We start from the raw sequence: 17,948 nt of genomic DNA, 5'->3' as shown, positions 1-17,948 counted from the left end.
ATGCATTTTTAAATTTTTTCAATTTTTTTCAATTTTTATTAACATATAAAGTATTATTAGCCCCAGGGGTACAGGTCTATGAATCGCCAAGAAGATGCATCTTAAAAAAAAAAAGAAATACATCTTCACTGAAGGATGCTTCTATCCTTCAGCAAAATCTCTCTCAACTCAGTCTATAGAGCTGGATAAAATCAATACCAAATGGTAATTTCCTGAATACCTGCCACACATAATTCATTATCCTTCATTCAAGTAAGCACAGCTCTGGAGCTCAAAAACCCATTCAATTTCAACTGCAAGATCCATAGATTACCCAGGATTTATGTGCCCATAGTAACAAAAGATGTATGTTAGAACCAAATTCTCTCCATTTCACACAGCTTTTTTTTTTTTAAAGATTTTATTTATTTATTTGACAGAGAGAGATCACAAGTAGGCAGAGACGCAGGCAGAGAGAGAGGAGGAAGCAGACTCCCTGCTGAGCAGAGAGCCCGATGCGGGACTCCATCCCAGGACCCTGAGATCATGACCTGAACCGAAGGCAGCGGCTTAACCCACTGAGCCACCCAGGCGCCCTCTCACACAGCTTTTGAATTAAGAGTCTGTATCAAGGTGGTTACAGAGATGACAGTGGCTCATGAATGGGGGTGGGGGGGGGCCAGAAAGATCAATATTATCTTCATTGAGAAAAGTAAGTCAGTTGTTTTCCACATCAGAAAAATGAAAAATTTGGGGCACCTGGGTGCCTCAGTAGGTTAAGCCTCTGACTCTTGGTTTTGGCTCAGGTCATGATCTCCGGGTATGAGATGGAGCTTGGCTTCGGGCTGCACTTGACAAAGAGTGAGCTTGGGATTGTCCCCCTCCCCTTTTGCCCCTCCCTTCATTCATGCTTGTGCTGACTTGCTGGATTGCTGGCATACTTGCTCTCTCACTCTCTCTCTCTCAAATAAGTAAATAAATAAAATATTTTTAAAAAGTTTGCTCCAGGTTTCAGGGAATACAGGGAGTTGGAAAAACGCAAAGCATGAAGAAGACACAATATATCTTGCAACCTATCTGACCTATTAGAGGAAGACTCCTAAATGTATCCAATGTCTCCTCTCTATAGATGCTCACCTGTAATTGGCAGCCCCTGCAGTACTTGCTGATTAGAGAGAAATTTGAAATTAAGTCCCATTCACCGCAATATCAGTGTTCCCCGAGTCATCGACACATTCAATGGCAAAAAATTATAATGAATCTCTGAAGAGATATGAAATTGCATAAATGATGAAACAGTATTAACTCTTCTCAAAAAAAAAAAAAGGCTCTAAAACAGCATAAATGGAAAAATTGAGGTTAAACATGCATTAGGTTTTGGTAGAACAACTGAACCTTATCTAATTTTCTGAGATGGTTGAACTAAATGTGGAAATGACACTGTCCCACCAAGGAAAACAGCACAGACAAAAATCTGTCAATCACCCAACAACTACATCTGAGTGCCTAACATGGCACTTTAGGAAGAAAGCTGCACACAAAAGAACACCAAGTTTGACATGCCCCTTGTCCACATGGAGCTAAAAAAGGAAACAAAGCACTTCAAGGACACACATTGCTTCCCACTTATTAGTAAGCAAGACTTCTCCATGTACTTTTAGCCTCACCCACTCAATTCTGGAGACGAAGGACACCTGAATTATCAGCAACAACATTGCTCAGTCATTGGGTTTTCTACTGGACAGTGACTACCTGTCCAAGAATCTAATATAAAATGATATCTTTAATTTTCAGATACCAAAGAAGATACTTATTTCAGTATTTTTTAAAAGATTTTACTTATTTATTTGAGAGAGAAAGAGCAAGAGAGAGGCAGAAGGAGAAGCAGATCCCCCCCTGAGAGCCTGATGCAGGACTTGATCCCAGGACTCTAAGACTCTTCTTTTTGAGAAAAGTTAATACTGTTTCTAAGACCGAACCAAAGGCAGACACTCAACCATGCTCAGCCGACTGAGCAACCCAGGTGCCCCCTAAGGTAATTTTATTCTTAAACAGTACCTTCAGTCTCGCCTGTCAGAAAAATCCTCTAGGATCTATGCTGATCAGCATTAGAACTACTCTGTTAGTTTACCTTTTTGCTTTGTTAGTGTGACTTAGTGACTGAAAGGGACTATTGAAGTAGAATTTGGCATAGGATTAGTTTTTTTTTAAATTCTAGATAGCAATCAAATTGTGAAAAGGAAAATGTAAATGAAGGTAACTTTTTGGTTTGAGCATATAATGACATTCTTTACTAGGAATGTAAGCAGACAAGAATCTCATTAAATATTTGGTGCCCTATTTGCCCCTAATACTTATCAAATCCGAAGGCATAATCCACAATGTACGATGCTTAAAACCGTGGAGTGCTGCAGAGAATGATAACACCCCAGACCAGAAGGTATCTCCAATAGCTATCTGAGCTAACCTTCTGCCTCCAATACTAAAATCATCATGAGAAGTGATAGCAACATCATTTTAAAGAGCATCATGAATTCTAGTTTTCTAAGAGTCAAGTGGGCAGGAGTGATAAAAGAAGGATAAGAAATATGAGGGGAGGGAAGAGAATGGAAATTAAAAATAAAAGCACCATTCTATTCAATAACACACATTACCTGCTTTTTCAAAGTCAAGCACTTGTAGTTCATCTGTCTCCCAAACAGGGACTATGTTAGTCACTCCTTGGCATCCAAAGAAAGACAGGGGCGTCACCCACCACTACTGTCCTAAACGTTCAAGGAAGGATGTAATGTTCAAGGGCGTAACGGAACTCATAAGAGAATCAAAGAATGGCAACCAAAATAGTAAGAGATGTACTTCATTTACTCAGCATCTTCAAATACAAAGTATTCTCTAAAAATTAAATTTGAGGGGTGCCTGGGCAGCTCAGTTGGTTAAGCTTCTGTCTTCTGCTCTGATGATGTTGGGGTGGTGGGTTCAATCCCCCTGTCGGGCTCCCCACTCAGCAGGGGATCTGCTTCTCCCTCTCCCTCTCCTTCTGCCCCTCCCCCCCACTCATGCTGGCGCTCTAATAAAATCTTTAAAAAATTAAAATTAAAATTCAATTTGAGATAACTGAAGAATAACTGAAGAATAAATGAAATTATCATTTATTGAGTATGCTACATTTAACTTAAAATGCAATTTTTGGGGCACCTGGGTGGCTCAGTGGGTTAAGCCTCTGCCTTCGGCTCGGGTCATGATCCCAGGGTCCTGGGATCGTGCCCCGCATCAGGCTCTCTGCTCAGCAGGGAGCCTGCTTCCTCCTCTCTCTCTCTGCCTGCCTCTCTGCCTACTTGTGATCTCTGTCAAATTTAAAAAATATATATATATTTTAAAAAAATAAATAAAATTAAAAAAATAAAATGCTATTTTCATGTTGGGCACAATGCAACTTTTTCTGAGGACCCTGGTCAATTGTTATAAAGTGGCATTCTAGGGGATGGATTCCTGGGGGGGGGGGGGGCTGCTTGCCTCCACAGTAATGCGCACTTCCAGTTATTGCATCAATGTGTCTAGTTCCCTGGCACTGGGTTGCTGCCATCGCCCCTCACCATCCTCTACAGACTTGCTGGCCCCTGCTTTTTCCCTGCCCTCTTCGAACTCGCCAACCTTTTCAGGCTCCCCTTCCAGCTCCCACTATCCCCTTCACTCAAACACCCTTCTCCAATGCCACACAGTCTCCCCTTTGCCAACATGGTTATCTCACCGAACTTTCTGATCTGTCAGGCTGATAGCTGAAAATAACGCCTTTCGGTTTCATTTGCATTTTCTTATCATGAGTGGGTTGAGCATCTTCTCACAAGCTTAGGAGCCATTTGCATTTTGTTTTCTGTGAACAGTCTGCTCCTAGCCTTGGCCCATTTTCAATAAGGTTGTTAAAACTCATTATACATACTGGCAATTAGTTCTCTATAATAGGAGTTCTAGTCCTCTCCACCAACCCCCACTCCATGTGCACAGTCATTTGTCTTTTGTCTTTGGTTACAGTGTCTGCCAGGTAAAAATTCTTAATTTTTATGTAATCAAGTTTAACAGTCTTTTCTTTTATGGTTCCTGGGTTTTGTGAAATATTTAGAAAGATCTTCCCCCTTCTGATGTTAGAAAACAATCTGGAGTGATTTGTCCTAATACTTTTATGGGTTTTTTAATTTTACACTAAAATTTGACTCATTTAGACGCTATTCTGCTATGCAGTGTTAGGTTTGAATCCCACTTTTTTTCCCAGATAGTGACTTCACTTGTGCTAACATCACTGATGAGCAAATCCATCTTTCTCCCAATGATCTGAAATGTTTTAGAGCTTTCTGCTTATGTCATGATGCTTAGGATTTGTATTATGACAACATTCAGATAAACTAGAGTTAGAGTGGTTGAGACTTAAGGCATTGCTTTACATCTTCTGAAAGGACCAAAATTTACTTTCTCTGTAAGCTCCTCAGGGCCAGTATTGGACTTATGTGACTAGCCAACAGTAAGTGCTTAAGAATGTTCTTTGAATGAATACTAACCCACATTGTTAAAAATCAAGCATAGATTAAAGTTCACTTAAAACTACAAAAAGAGTTGCATCACTGTCGGTTACCTCTGTGTATGTCCCAAGACTTCCCTGTTCACCCAAGCCCTTTCTTCAACACAAGTCCTTCAGTCAAGTCAGTGGCGAGCAACCTCACTAGAGTCGATGAACATTTAATCACAATTCACCCAGTTACATTACAACCAGTATGGAAAAGAACTTGGCAGTTTCTCAGACAACTGAACATATATCTACCCTATGACCCAGCATTTCCATTCCTAGGTATTTACCCAAGAGAAATGAAAACACATGGCCACAAAAAGACTTGTACTTAAGTGTCCATAGAAGTTTTATTCATAATAGCCCCAAATAAGAACTGAACTAGTATCTCTGGACCAGAGAGCTGAGGAACAAATTGTGCTATATTCGTATGATAAAAAAACAAACAAACAAACAAAACAAACTCATCAGCAGTAAAAAGGAATAAGCTACCTGTAACAACATGGGTAAATCTCAAAACCATTACATTGTGTAGGGAAAGTCAGACATAAGAGAATACATAACACATAATCCCACTTGTAGGCTTTTCAAGAACAGGCAAACTAATCATGATGACAGAAATCAAACCATGGTTCCCTGGGGAAGTGGGGAAAGACGAGAAGAGGCCTTTCTGGAGCCATGGGAATGTTTTACAGCCACTCTCTTCCAGGTGTTGCCCTGAACCAGCAGCATCTGGGCACTGTTACAAACGTCAATTCTCAAGTTCCAGCCCCAGACCCACTGAACCTGAAATTCTGGGGGCAGGTACAACTTCCTATGCGTCCCGAGCCAGCCTGCTGTTCCTGACACGTGCTCCACTGTTCTGTTTGTTTGTGGTGGGGCTACAAAGGTACATACACCTGTCAAAGCTCATCAATATGTTGGCTCAGGAGCTAAGCATTTTGGATGGCAATTATACCTCCATTTTTTTCAATTCAGATATAATCCAATATTATCTTTAATTACCCCCAAAATAAAATGGATTAATAATAAATATTACCCTTAACCCTAAGGAGTCTCCTCCTCCTGTTTTCCCAACCTTGATAAATGACAAAATAATCCAGTGAGGAGCTTGAATGGGAAACTCCCTCTTCCATTCCTTCCCCTCTTTTGCTCCATGCAGTTCAATCCCCATCTTGTCCAACTCTATTTCTATCAGCTCCGTGTCTTCTTGCTGCCTCTTTTTTTAAAGATTTATTTATTTGACACAGACAGAGGACAGCGAGAGAGGGATATAAGCAGGGCAGTGGGAGAGGGAGAAGCAGGCCTCTTGCTGAGCAAGGAGCCCAATGCAGGGCTCTATCTCAGGACCCTGGGATCATGACCAGAGCCGAAGGCAGACACACAACAGCTGGGCCACCCAGGTGCCCCTTCCTGCTGCTTTTTAAAAGACCACAGCTCCCTTCTATCTGTCTCAGGCATGAAGTCTACACTCCCTAGCAGGGCATCAAAAACCTCTGGCAACCTCCTCTCAGCCCAACACGTCCAATCTGGTCTCAAGCCCCTGGGACCTTACACTGCCCCAAAATTGGCAGCGGCAGTCAGGATACCGCGAACACACCAAATGTGTTCTTGCCCCTAGGCCTTTGTTCAAGCTGCTTCTCACCTTTCAGATGCCAGTTCTCCCACTTCCCCTCCGAGCATAATCCTAGCCACCCCCCAAAACCCAGCTGCAATATCAACTCTTTTGTGGAAGTTCTCTGTCATCACACCCAGGCAGAAATAATTGCTCCCTTCTCCATGCTTACATTTTTCCTACTTCGAAGAATGTATATCTACATATGCCTCTCTTTTTTTTTTCCACGTGAAATTCGTAAGTCTCTACGAATTTTTAGGTAATCTCTTCATATCATATACTCCCCACTTACCACCTTTTAATAGGTCCTTATTACCTACCAGATGAAGTTTAAATTCCTTAGCAGGAAGTTCAGTACATGTGTATGTTCAGCACCCTGGATAGCTCTGACCTCTCTCCCACTTCTCCCTGAATTTAAGTCAAAGCCGACAATCCTCAATGCATCAGGCTCTCCTGAGTTCCCAGAGTCTCCCTGTGTTTCTCCCTCTGCCTAAACCATCCTCCCCTCTACTCCCTGTCACCACTTCCCCTTTCCTCATCACCTCCTCCTAGGCTTTCCCATGAAATTGAGTGCTAGAGTCAGAGTACAATAGTCAGTAACCAGTCATTAGGTGGAAGAAATAGGAGTAGACAACAAAGAGCTCAGAAGCCAGGTAAAGAGGCATCAGAGCAAGAGGAAGAAGTGGGGCTGGTCCTTCTCAGCAAATGCTGGAGCAGTCACAAGGAGTACAGGGCAGTGTCTGAGCCTCTCAGTTTAGTGGCGCCTGGACAGACATACAAACCAGTTTCTACAACTCAGCATGTGACAAAGGGTGTACTAGACGAGACAGGACACACGTTGAATCCACAGAGACACAGATTAGGAGGAGTTGTGAAATTTAACCAAAGCTCAAGGAGATCACTCACAACAAGATGTTGCTGAACTCCAGCTCCATCAGAGCTACAGAGTACCAACTGCTAAATTCCTGCTGAATTAGGTGTCCTTAGGGAAGTCCTTTAACCCTTCAAAGCCTCAATTTCCTAATTATAGGATGAGAGAACTTGGTCAGATAGGGAGGTTTCCTTTAGCAGGAAAATATTCCCAGACAAAAGCAGAATCCCAGGCACGGAACAAATACATGGACTTTTTCAACATGACCAGCTAGGAGAGTGACTTATTCAATGACAAGGGTAAGCAAAATCAATCAGTAGATGGAATTTTATATGTCACAATAGTGAATAAGACGTTGAGTTTTCAAGTCCAGAAAACAGCAGCTCATAATGGAACCGTTGATACAACCTCCACCGTAGCAAATGCACAACCATAATCAGGTTGTTATGGCAACTAGAATACTTGGGTTAAAAAGAGGAAGAGAGAGGCTGTGTGTGCATGGCAGATTTTCTTACCACTCCCTTTAGAAATATTTTTAATGTTTTACATATTATCTCAAACTATGTTCTTCACTTAGCACACAACAAGCTTCTGGTTAATGTTTCGGGATAAACAAGAAAAATAAACGGAGCTTTGTAAGATTGGCTCAGGGGAGGGAAGAGGTCAATGAGCATCTAGCCAATGTCTACCCCCAGCTCAGCTTAACATATCTCCTCTAAGAAAACCATCGTGCTGTTTCCCAGTGAAATTAGCAACTTCCTCCCACATGAAAGCCCCATTTTACCTCTTCTTCTATAACAGCTTTAATACCTATCACACTAAGGGCAACACTGTTCATTTATATGCTTGTCTCCTTCACTCCATGTCAGCTGCTTGGGAACAGAATTTATCTTTAGTTACCTTTATACATCCAGTGCCTAGAACAATGCGGATATTTTAGGTGTTAAATTGTTCAGCTGAAGACCAAAGAGTCAACCCTATCAAATTATAGATAGGAAATCTCTCTGCAGGAATGATACAATTATTTTTAACTTTAGCAAATGTATTTCTTGTAAAACATATTTCATTTTTCTTGTTATTCATAAGAATTTCTCCTAGGAGAGAAACTGAGAATTCAATGGCATGTGTCATGGAAAGAACCAGAGGCTGGGATTCAGATTCCAGGGGCTCTACTGTTCCGCATGCCTCCTGCTAACCAGTCACAAGATCTGCATCCCTGGGTAAATACCATCGTCTTCGATGCTCAGCATTCTCACCTAGGGGACGGGAGCCAGACCATCCAAGAGCCCCTCCTGCCTCTGAACCAGCATAACCAATACATTTTTTTAAAGCTTTAAAGAAATTTGAACACGTCAAAACCCATTCACGGAAGCTTTTAAGGAAATGTTGCTTAACCAGGTTTGGGGAAGAGGTGGAGGAGTACACAATACTCATTCCTAGAGAAGGTTTTTTCAACCACACCACACACAGGGAGATCAATGTATCAGTTTCTCTCCTACCTCCCTAGAATATCGGCTAGGAGAGAATTTATTTATTTTTAAGATTTTATTTATTTATTTGTCAGAGAGAGAAAGCATAAGCAGAGAAGCAGCAGGCAGAGGGAGAGGGAGAAACAGGCTTCCCACTAACCAAGGAGCCCAATGTGGGACTCGATCCCAGGACCCTGGGATCATGACCCGAGACAAACGCAGGCACCCAACCGACTGAGCCACCCAAGAGTCCCAAGACTTTATGATGAATATGTGTTGCACGTAAGTAGTAGAGACTAAATAAATAAATAAATAAATAAACAACAAAGTGAGGTTAAAAACCATCATGTGAAACACAGAAAAAGATCTCTTCACAAAGATAACACTTAAACGCATATTGAGTCTCACATATAAAGACTATACACTCATATGCCTTAAGTTTTTGAGAGGGTAAGAATTACCAGATTACCTTCTGCAACACCCTCTCTCTCAAACTTCCCCTTCCCAAAGCTGCTCCTTAACCAGCTTCCCCAATTTCAGCAAATGGCATCTCCGTCCACTTACTACCCAAACCAGCCTTTTGAGAGTCATTTCAACCCTTCACTTTCCATCATACCCAGATACCCAGCTCATCGGCAAGCTCTACCTTTTATACCTCCAAAATACTCCTCCCCTCCATCCACTACTCTCCTTCTCTACTGTTAGTACCTTAGTCTAAGGTTAGGGACTGAACATGTGCCGCCAAAATTCATATGTTGAATCTCTAACTCCCAGTGTGATGACATTAGAAGGTAAGGCCTGGTTGTAATTAGGCTCAGATGAGGTCACAGCAGTGGAGCCCCCAGAAGACATGTGAGCAGCCTCTCTCTGCTATGTGAGGACATGAAAAGAAGGCAGCTGTCTGCAAGCAAGGAAGAGAGTCCTCACTAGACTCTGGTCATGCTGGCACCCCAATCTCAGACTTTCCAGCCTCCAGGACTAGGAGGAACAAAGGCCATTGATTAAGCCATATAGTCTATGGTATCACAGGCTAAGATAGGAACCATCACATTTTGCCCGTTACAATAATCTCCTTACTGCTCTACGAATTTCTTCATTTCTTACCAGGCGATACAGGACTCAAGACAGATCTTCTAAAAACACAGCAAATCATGGCATGCTCCTGCTTTTTAAAACCTTTAAGTTTTTCCTTATCTTTCTGCATGTCAATCACATAGTTCTGATTGAGATTACTGACACTTATTCATGTCCCCACAAGAATGCATCTACCATTTCTTACTCATAGTGCTCTACCCTAGACTTTATCCCAAGAAGCTCCATATATTACTACCCAATCCTGGGGCCCTTCTTTTACACCTCTGTCTTTCAAATAATTTACAAAAACATTAAATGAAATTGGTCTCAACTCCTGGAGTATGCCCAAGGTTCTCCATTCTAAGAACTGCCATCTATTCCCATCATTTTCTTGCTGGCTCAAACAAAAGACCTACTCACATAAATGTCCCCAAGATTATTTACATATTTAGCTATTTATTAAGGCTTTTAAACTAGAATTTCAGGTACAAACCTTGTCAAAATATATTTTAAAATCTAAAATACAACCTCCAGGGACGCCTGGGTGGCTCAGTGGGTTGGGCCTCTGCCTTCAGCTCAGGTCATGATCTCGGGGTCTTGGGATCAAGACCCACATCGAGCCCCACATCGGTCTCTCTGCTCAGCAGGGAGCCTGCTTGCCTCTCTCTCTCTCTCATTCTGCCTGCCTCTATGCCTACTTGTGATCTGTCAAATAAATAAATAAAATCTTTTTAAAAATAAAATGCACCCTCCATTTGTTTCTAGTCACCCATATAGTTATTTATTTCTAAAACCATGCTACCTTTTCTTCAGTAGTTGTTCACCTAAGTAGCCAAGTATCCCACACTTTTAGAACATAGATCTGCCATCCAGATCTGCCATCACTAATCTCAAATGTTCAGAAGTCCCTCTGGAACTTTCCTTACAGATAAAAGGCTAACAAATTGCCAGGCTTTTATTTTGTTTAGTGCGTCTCCAATTTCATCCTTAACTTTTTTTAAAAGTCACAATTGCTATTTAGTCCAAACGACCCACATAAAAATTCTTATGAAATAGTTTAACCGAGAAGCTGATAATGACTGAATCAAAATTTGGGTCTCCCTAATAGGAAACAAAGAGCACTAAAGAGAGAACTACCCCATTTCTTGATTGCATTATTTGTTCTTTGGGTGTTGAGTTTGCTAAGTTCTTTGTAGATTTTAGATACTAGCCCTTTATCTGATATGTCATTTGCGAGTATCTTCTCCCATTATGTGAATTGTCTTTTGGTTTTGTTGACAGTTTCCTTTGCAACAGTTGACTCTTTCCTTTGGTTTTACTGACTGTATCCTTTCTTTTCCCTGTGCAAAAGATTTTGATCTTGATGAAATCCCAATGACAAACCAAAAGAGACTCTTAATCTCACGAAACAAACTGAGGGTTGCTGGGGGGTGGGGAGATAGGGTGGCCGGGTTATGGACACTGGGGAGGGTATGTGCTATGGTGAGTGCTGTGAAATGTGTAAGCCTGATGATTCACAAACCCATACCCCTGGGGCAAATAAGACATTATATGTTAATTTTAAAAGAGAGAGAGAAAGAGGCAACCACCCCAAACAGTTATACAGTTTTTGTTTTTGTTTTGAAAAGTTAAAAATTCCTTAATTTTTTATTCCTGGTACCACTATCACAATTTACAGGGCAATATACCTGATGTAATGAAAAGAAAAAGACAAAGCTACAACAGATAAAAGACCTCAGGAATATACATCTAATTGACACTACATTGCATTAATCAGCAGCTGCACTTTTTGCAAACTGTGGCTATGACAGTCCTGAACAAGAGGGTTTCCTGTTTAAGCTGCAGTAACTTTTCTGACTATGGATCATCGTTCCTCCTGTGGCAGATTTTTACAGTTCCTCTAATGCATTTGGGACAATGGTCTCAAAGTAACCTGCAGCATTCCTAACAACTCCTCACTCTCTCTCCTGCTAAGAACTGTAGCGCCTTTCTTCTGAAAATTTTTTTAGACTCTGCAGCTACCATATCCACCACTTCCACCACCAGATCCATAACCACCACCATAGGGACTGCCCGAGCTCCTTCCATCTAAACTGCCTCCCTTCATGGGTCCATAATTTGATTGCTGTTGTCCTCTATAATTTCCAAAATCATTATAGTTCCCACCACCACCATAGTTACTTCCAAAATTTCCTCTTCATTGTGACCATCATATCCTCCACCACCACCTCCATATCCACCTCCTTGGCTTCCATATCCTGGTCCACCACCACCATAGCCTCCTCTACTACTGTAACCAGGACCACCACCATAGTTGCCACCATCACCTCCAAATCCATTATGTCCACCATCACCTCCCCCATAACTACCTCTGCTGCCACCACCTCCACCACCATGGCCTCCTCTTCCACCAAAGTTTCCACCATGGCCAAAGTTACCACCACCTCCAAAGTTTCCTCCACAACCCATGAAGTTGCCAGACCCACCTCCACAACCTCTTTGTGATGCAGCAAACTGTATTTCTTATTTAGAAAGAGCCTTTTTCACTTCACAATTATGCCCATTAATAGTGTAGTATTTCTGAATAACAACTTTATCAACTGTTTCATGGTCATCAAAAGTTAAAAAGGCAAATCCTCTCTTTTTTCCACTCTGCCTGTCTTCTATGACTTCTATGGTTTCAATCTTGCCGTACTTTTCAAAGTAGTCTCTCAAATTATATTCTTCTGTATCTTCTTTAATACCACCAACAAAAACTTTCTTCCTGTTAGATGGGCACCAGGCTTTACAGAAACCTCTCTAGAAATGGCTCTTTGGTTCCACGACATGCCGATCAGCCTTGGGTGGTCGGGCACACATTGCTGCATTCACCTCTTCAACACAAGAGTAAGTCACAAAACCAAAACCCCTGGAATGTTTTGTTTGGGGGTCCCTCATCACCACACAATCTGTAAGTATACCCTATTTTTCAAAATGTTCTCTTAAACTATCATCTGTATCTTCAAAGCTCAAACCACCAGTAAACAGTTATCTCAACTGCTCTGATTCCTTTGGATCGTGGCCCTCCTTCCCCCCACAGCAGCGGCGATGGCCGGAGTCGGGCTGGGGGTGACCAGGCAGCAGTTTTACCTCCATTCTTGCGACCGGACTCACCTCTTCCAACTCGAGTTCAAGATGGGCAGTTTTGCATGAAAAAGAAAAATAGCAGTAAAACTTGTGTAAAATGGGTGGTTGGACTACATTATCTCTGAAGTCCCTTCCAGCACTAAAATTAAGTTCCATAACAATAATGACAACTGCTGACATTTGTTGAGCACTGGCCCTCAGTGTCCCAGGGACTGTGCTAGGGCCTTTCCACAGATCATGAACAGTAGGACTAGAAGCATGTTACCATGAGACACTTCTCTATTTTAACTCCCCTGATATACAAGGGACATAAATGGGACACAGACTCTTTCTAGAAAATGTCTCTGGTATAAAGGAGAACAGATATGGAAGGCCCTAAGTTATGGGACTTGCTTTATTCCCTGAAATTGGGAGAAGTTGACTCCCGAACACAGTTGTTCCCTAAAGACCGGATGCCTAGAGCTGCTGAGAAGGGCATCAAAACAAAAACTAGAGGGGCGCCTGGGTGGCTCAGTTGGTTGAGCGGCTACCTTCAGCTTGGGTCCTGATCCCAGGGTCCTGGGATCGAGTCCCACATTGGGCTCCCTGCTCAGCAGAGAGCCTGCTTCCCCCTCTACCTCTGCCTGCCACTCTGCTTGCTTTTGTTATCTCTCTGTCAAATAAATAAATAAAATCTTAAAAAAACAAAAGCTAGAACCCACGCAACTAGTCCTGTTGGCCCAGGGAATGGCTCCTTGCCAGACTGATGAAGACACAGCATCAGACCCCATCAAGAAACCAGGCATGATATCTGCAGAAATGAACAGCGACAGAAAGTTCAAGAGCATTAGCAGCACTCTGATAGACCTGGAAATCTGAAGGGCCCTGGTAAGAGGGATCTAAAAGTACAGAATGTGGCCAAGCCTAATGTGTAGTCTTGCAGCCACGCGGTCACACTTCAGTGTCCCTACTAGACTGCAGGGTTCTCAGGGACTTTAACGTCTTTTTTAATCTACCCTCAGGGCATAGCATAGTCTAGGACCCGAGACACAAGAAGCACTTCATAAATATTTAAGGGGAACTATCAGTAACTCATCTTCCCGGAACATATTTATTCCACTTACTGGGGTGTATCTGTGAAGTCAGAGCTTTCTAAAGTGAGGTCTGGAGACCTCTAGTGGTTGTCTACTGTTACCAGAAGTCAAACTGGAGGACAGAGTGAAAAGGGCCAAACTCTAAGACACAGGGTAAGTCCTGAGCTGAGTGAGACAAGAGTGTGCAGCCTGTGATAGAGTAAAAAGCTAAAGAAATTTTAAAAGGAGACATTTTTAAAAGTCCAAATAAGATTAAAATGCCATCGGTTTGTCTGGAGGAGACACATCTGAAGAAAGCAATGGTTTCCTAATCATCCATTTTATCCTAGACTACCAGGAAACCTGGTTTGTATCTCCTCAGCATCCCACGAAGTTTTCGGTTTTAGCTAAATATCAATGACTAGTATTCTAAAGCAGATTTGCTGTTTGACAGACTATGAGAGAATAAATTGGAATAATTTTGGAGAGAAAAAATATCACCCCTTTATAAACTCTTTGCATGGAAGAGAAGAAGGAAGCATTCATTCTATTCTATATGCAGTATAGAACTGAATGAACAGTAGGACTATTCAAAGACCGGGAACACAGAGGGTCGAACCCGTCATCTGCTATCTCTGAAACTGCAGACCTCATTTCGGTAGAATGTTGGTGATGCCAGAGAGGTACCACTCGCTCAAACTTCTCCTGGGAGTCTCACACTGGAAGGGAAAATCTGTATCTTTTTTCTCAGTAAGGACTCTCTCTGGATTCTGGGCTCTGGAACCACATTGCCTGGATTCCTATCACAGATCAATACTTTACTAATTAAGTAAGCCTAAGTTACTTAAGCTCTCCACATCTGTCCCCTCCTTTATAAAACAGAATAGTCTCATCAAAGCTGTGAAAGTAGATGAACTGTACATTCCAAGAACCTAGTAATGCCACATACCTAGTAAGGAATCAGGACGTATTTGTTAGATATACCAATTAAAAGGCTAAAAAATGGGGCGCCTGGGTGGCTCAGTGGGTTAAAGCCTCTGCCTTCGGCTCAGGTCATGATCCCAGGGTCCTGGGATCGAGCCCCGCATCGGGCTCTCTGCTCAGCAGGGAGCCTGCTTCCTCCTCTCTCTCTGCCTGCCTCTCTTCCTACTTGTGATCTCTGTCAAATAAATAAATAAAATCTTTAAAAAAAAAAAAAAAGGCTAAAAAATGACCTAGAATGACCCAAGTAAAGCCAACAAAGATTCGAGGTCGTTAACAAAGGCAACAAGAAAATAGATTTTAGAAAGAGCTTGCGTGATTCTACAATATTTTCTTCAAGTGCAACTTTTTTTCTTGTCTTATTAACTGAAAATCATCACACTCAGTTGAGGTTATGAATATTTAATCTGCCCTAGAGATAGGTAGTTGCTACAGAAGAAATCTTTAACCACAAATCCTACTCACTTAAGACCTAGAGAACACAAAGAGAGGACTGTTTTCTATTTTTCTTTACAAAAACTGTTATAATTTTTGCAAACCCTCAAAAACAACTGTGAGCATACTTCTAGGTGTGGACCAAACATTCGTGCAAGGATGAACTTTGGTGGGGGGTAATCATTCATCTTATTATACATAAAGTCCTTTAAAAAATCTATGAGGCCTAGAAAACTTCTAAGTTGTTTAGTCAACTTGATAATGGACATGGGAGTTCAGATCAAATGTAAAAATAAAGACAGTTGCAAAAATGGGAGATGAGAGTTGAGACATCTCAACAAAGGCAAACTGCTTTATTATATGCATCAGAGAAAATAAAAAGTCCATTTCCCTGAGACACTCACTCCTTTCCCTCATATGGCAGAGGCCGGGGGGTGGAGGGGCAAGCCATCTGCCCATCCAGCTATTTGATCAATTAATATTATTCACAGGGACGACTCCACACTTTGGGAGAAAAATAATTCACACAATGGCTGAAGTGCACCTATCTTTCTGGTTTGGCACTCTACAGGGTCACTGCTTGAGTCAATGTTTTTCTGTTAATTCAGTTTATAACTAGTGCTGGGAGATAATGATTGGAAATAAAACTAGGGCTTATACCCAAAATACACTTATAACCTATTAGTCTAGTTCCTTCTATAGTCACTCTGTCACCAACTATATGATGTTCTATAATAGAAACTGCACATTTGCAAAATGCCCACCCAATGTTGATGTTGCATTATAAAATATCAAGGGGGAAAAATCACAGAGATAACTAACAAAGGAAAAAAGAAGCCTTTTTCCATTCAGTGTACCTGTATGTAATGGTCATAGTCAGGAACTCTTTACCAAACTTTGAGTAAAGCACATCTGTAGGTAATAAAACCCATTTAACTTTGTTCAGCAAGATTTAAGAAAGGACAGGCGTTTAAAGGGATGACTGAGGGACGCCTGGGTGGCTCTGTCAGTTAAGTGTCTGCCTTAGGCTCAGGTCATTATCCCAGAGTCCCAGGATCCAGGCTAGCATCTCTCCAGCTTGGTGGAGAGCCTACTTCTCCCTCTGCCCCTCCCCCCGCTCACTGCACTCTCTCTCTCGCTCACTTTGCTCTCTCTAATAAATAAAACCTTTACAAAAGTAAAAATAAAGGGATGATTTGAGAACATAAGAAAGTGCTACACAAAGCTACCAAACAATCGTGTGATAACATGACATACAGCAGGAGACAGAGCCAAGGGTGTACCTTCTACAAACACCTTTGGCGAGCAGTATTCTAAAGCCCTCCATAGAACTGGGATTATGGTTCTCAGCAGTGCCCTTGAACCTAGGTATAATGTCCATCTACGCCTTTTCAGTGGTTTCCTATACTCCACCTTCCCCACTGCCATTCATCTAGCCAACTTAAAAGATGGAGAGGGAAAAAGAAGGAGTAGGATCAGAGAGAAACAAGAATCTGAATGACAATCAGTTTCAGTGGGGGACAGCGCAGCACACAGTTATTCCAGGCCCTTCTATTCCTACATTCCTGGAAAAGCCAAGTAGATAGCCAAATGCTCTGCTTTTTCAGGAAGGAACTGAGAGTTCTGGTCTTATAGGAAAATAAAAATTCACAGGAAAGGAAAAACCTGGTACTAATGGAAAAATTATAAAATAATTTCTATAATTGCATGTAATTATATAATATTGCAGTCCCTGGCCCCATTTGATTTTTACTTCTCTATCCTTCGATCTTCACAGAACTCTAAGTCACATTCACATGTCGAAGCATGGCTTAGTCATCAATGCTTTGAAACTTGGAGTATTTATTTTAATAATGCTCTATTGTTTTTGAGAAGATAAATAAGCAAGAGGGTCTTTTTCAGCAATAAAGTAGAATGGACCCTGGAATGTATTTGAATGTGCCCAGCCCAAAATGTAGCCTCAATAGCCTGGGGACAGAATTTTGAACTACAAAGTCCAGGACAAGTCATGAAAAACCTGCACAGGACAATGAACCTAGCCAATCGTAACCACATAAACTTATGTTCTTTTTCAGTTATTATCATGCATAATGTTAAGTGGGGAAAAGTTCAAGAAAATATTCTAGAGATATGTTCTCTTATGCAGATATTCATATAATAAGTGTGTATAGATGACTACTCTAAACTGAATTTTACTTCATCACCTGTGATCCTCTAAGTTAGTGCTTGAAATTTCAATGCCTAATAACTAAATGAAATATATGGACTTTGCCTAGATTCTAATTCAAAAAAACCTAGGTCAAGAGACTATTTCTGAAGGATGAGAAGCCTGAAACAGGCTGGATAACATAGGATGATTAACAACCCCCAAATTAACTACTGTTCATTATAATTATCATTAGGTGCGATCATGGCACCGTGGTCATGGGAGAAGGCATCCACACATGCTAACATATGCAGGGGTAGAATAAGAATTGCTCTAAATATCTCAGCTAAGAAAAAAAAGTTGAATGAAGCAAATGTGGCAAGAGTCTTGATAATTATCAAAACTGGTAACAGGTTTATGGAAGTTCATGCATTAGTTTTTCACAGTTTTGTATAAGTTTGAATCTTTTCATAATTTTTAAGAACATTTAACAAGCATTTATTGTCCAGAAATACCTCTAAAAGGATTCTGTGAAAAGACAAGAAAAAAAAAAATCTTGCATTACTGAAAAAATTAAGTACAAAAATTATAAAATTGACATTTCTAGATCTATTTTATACAGCTACACAAAATTCCATCTAATAT

At 41.3% G+C, this 17,948-nt stretch overlaps 1 protein-coding gene and 1 pseudogene across 1 annotated transcript in view; both read right to left on the bottom strand.

The window, feature by feature from the left end:
- The window catches only part of AVEN (apoptosis and caspase activation inhibitor), a 179,450-nt gene that overhangs the window by 88,925 nt on the left and 72,577 nt on the right, over positions 1–17,948 (bottom strand). The window lies entirely within an intron of this gene.
- On the bottom strand, positions 11,569–12,698 carry LOC132029170 (heterogeneous nuclear ribonucleoprotein A3-like; annotated as a pseudogene).

Source organism: Mustela nigripes, chromosome 13 (genome assembly GCF_022355385.1).
Source record: "Mustela nigripes isolate SB6536 chromosome 13, MUSNIG.SB6536, whole genome shotgun sequence".
Taxonomy (NCBI): domain Eukaryota; kingdom Metazoa; phylum Chordata; class Mammalia; order Carnivora; family Mustelidae; genus Mustela; species Mustela nigripes.
This window is presented reverse-complemented; position numbering and strand designations above follow the sequence as displayed.